This window comes from Lissotriton vulgaris, chromosome 1_1 (assembly GCF_964263255.1).
Source record: "Lissotriton vulgaris chromosome 1_1, aLisVul1.2, whole genome shotgun sequence".
Lineage (NCBI taxonomy): Eukaryota > Metazoa > Chordata > Amphibia > Caudata > Salamandridae > Lissotriton > Lissotriton vulgaris.
Window position 1 is genome coordinate 616,949,415 of NC_141685.1, and position 3,134 is coordinate 616,952,548.

Sequence of the window (3,134 nt, forward strand, 5' to 3'; positions counted from 1 at the left end):
CATTGAAAGTCTCCCGCCACACGATCAGTCTTGGTGCTTCAAACCCGGAAACACCCACAGGAACACACAGAATTACGCACAACATGACGTATGTTGCACATCTACTTAAAGCCCCGCATCGAGCGTGGGCGTTCTGGGAACTGTAGTTCATTTCAGCATTGTAGGCGCAACATGTCAGTTCCTGGCACAGAATACTTGTGTGATTGAGAAAATTCTATCACTTTATTAGTGAAACAGGCAAATAGTATTGTTTTCTGTAAGTTACTAACTGATTTTGTAAAATATCTTTTAAATACGGCTTCTTGAAAAACCCTGTAAAGGAGGGGTCAGTCGGTGCTTCAAAAGCCGGAGTAATGGTGACGTCAAAAGTGTTGCTCTGGGATTGGTCCTCGTGACCAAGTCAGAGTAAGAGCTGATAGGTTCATCACGAAAAAGCAGCAAAGTGATTGGTTAAAAACGTATTGTGTTCTAATTGGTGCATTAGTGTGAACCACTCTGCGATAGGTTGGTGTTACGGAACAGCAAACAGGGAAGTGTGCGATCTTTTGAAAGACAGAGGATTACTGGAAAAATGTCTTACTATTACGAAGAGGAAAAGGAGAAACCTTCATGGTTTAAGAAATTAAAGAATGTATTTGCAAAAGATAAGGAAATTGTGACAAGAGAGGGAAAAATACTTCCTCCACCAAAAACGCCCGCTTCTTACATGTTGTCAAAATATGGTTACCATACATGCGTTTGTTTAGAAAATTGGGCAAGGTATACCAAGGACGATGGTTTGTTAGACTTTCCTGAAGGTGGATCTTTTGATTTGGTAATTTTAAGAATTTTGAGAGACAAAATGATGAAGCTTGAGCCAAGACCTAGACCGGCTCAATTTGAAGCGTTGGTTGAGTGAGAAGATGAGATGCATGAGTTGGAGAGCGAGGCATATCAGACCAAGAGGTAGAGGTTGAGATTTATGGGGAGAAACACATGACAGTAGAACATGTAGATGGAGATATGGTAATATGTATCCAGTTAGATTGATGGATGAATATGAGGGTCGGAAATGTACAGAAAAGAAAAAGAATTATAGAAACAGCAAACCAAAGTTATGGTGAAAGTGAACCAGATGATTCTGTATTAGAAGTAATATTAAATAGGAGACCACCCCCATATCAACCAAGTTCTTTATGTACTACTCCGAATGCTCCAATAGCAGATGAAAGAAATAATGAACCCCGAGACAATATTCAAGTTTAAAAGATGTGCCAGATAGAGTAGAAATCAGATTTCACAGAATTCACGGTACTCCAGCTGTGGAAGCTAGAATTACAGGTACTCCTGTACAAATGAATGATTTGCATAAAACTGTTCGAAGTAATGAAACCCGAAGTGATGTGCAACCAGATATTTCTGACTATGAACCTTCTGCACATGAACTGATTCAGAACCTTACTAAAAACATGGAAGCAGTAACTGTCCCTGTAACGAAAGGGCCTGTAATACCAGTGTTCGAAAATCAGAGAATAAAAGAGCCAAGCTTGACAATTCCGTTACAACAAAGTTTACAGAAAGTAAAACAAAATATTTATCCAGATTTATCTGAGATAAGACGAAATATTAATGTGAATCCGCCTGAATTGACTTTTAATCAGAGTCCATCATACAGATATCCGATTGGTGCAGAATCGGATTCTGCAACGCCAGAAAAAAGTTTAGATAAAACTAGATTTAACGCAAACACCTTTAGGACCATCAGAAAAAGAATTGAGTGACTGGATTAAAACTTTAAAATTAAAAGACCAGGAATCAAAAGTACTGGATGTGGCAAAACTAAAATTAGATATGGAAGAATTCATTATTGGAACGATTGGAACAGATAGACTAAAAAATTACCAGGATGATGAACTTATGTTTATGTGTAAAAGCATAACATGGAAGGCCAAAACAGTGTATGATCAGTTGGAAGAATTAGCAAGTGAATTAGGAGTGGAGTTTTCAAAATGTCAATCATTGCAGAAATCATATAGAGTGGATTTTGCAGAAAAAGACATTGAGAACATGAATACTGCTGGGAGGTTAGTACAAATAAAAGAATTGATTGTGCTGTTACGAAAATGGGGAGATGTGAGCAAATGGAGGATTAAGTGGGCAAAGAAGAAAGAAGAAAATAATGATAAATCCACATTAGCTTTTCCGATCAGGGAAAAAGAGGCAGTGATAACTGAGATCCCCATGAGAGAGATACCTGGGGGAGGATATGTACATGTTCCTTGGAGTAGACAAGACATATTGCCATTTACGAATGATTTCCCTAGGTTGATAGAGAAACCAGTAGAATGGTATCGACAGGTAGACAGATTTGTAAAAGTGTCAAAAGTTTTATGAGTCGATTTGGATGGATTGTTTGACATAGTGATGCCAGCAGATTTATGGACAGAATGTAAAATAGCTGTAGACTGGCCAAGAGAAGAATTTGCTAGAGACAAAGTAACAGGAGCTCCATCGCCAGATGTAATGCGGAAGTATGAACAAGTGATAGTATGGCTGAAAAATAAGATACCTCCTAAAGAAACCGATTGGGTAAAAATAGACAGGACCACACAAGAGCCAAAATAATCTGTACATTCATTTTATGAAAGATTGCTGTTAGTCTTTCAACAGTATAGTGGTTATGAGGAACTAAATGAGAAGGATATGAGCCACTTCATATACAGATTTCTTTATGGTTTGAGACCAGAAATTTCAGACATGATTAGACACAGCATGATAGGATGGCAGTCAAGTTCAGTAGATAAAGCATTAAGACAGGCGAAAATTTGCAGTGAAGAAATTGATGCAAAGCAGAAAAAGCTGAAAGAGAAAGCTATGTGGGCACAAGTAAAGGTAGCAGAACAACAAGTGGCGCAAATGGAGAGTAAGAACGCAGGGAATCAAGGACATTTTAAGGGTAAACCTAAGTTAGTAGGAAATTTGATGAATTGAAGAAGAAGTTCCCTTGTTTTAATTGCGGCAAGTTAGGGCATTGGAAGAAAGAGTGTAAATGTCCGCCGAGAGTTAATGCGGAAAATACTTCATTGAATTTGCAGGTGCAGTTTGAGGTAAATCAACAACAGCAACAACAGCAGATAGCAAATCAGCAAAGTCAG

General features: G+C 38.2%; 1 pseudogene; it reads left to right on the forward strand.

Moving 5' to 3' along the window:
- Positions 1-1,448: 1,448 nt before the first annotated feature.
- LOC147747571 (uncharacterized) lies at positions 1,449-2,604 on the forward strand (annotated as a pseudogene).
- The last annotated feature ends 530 nt before the right edge of the window (positions 2,605-3,134 follow it).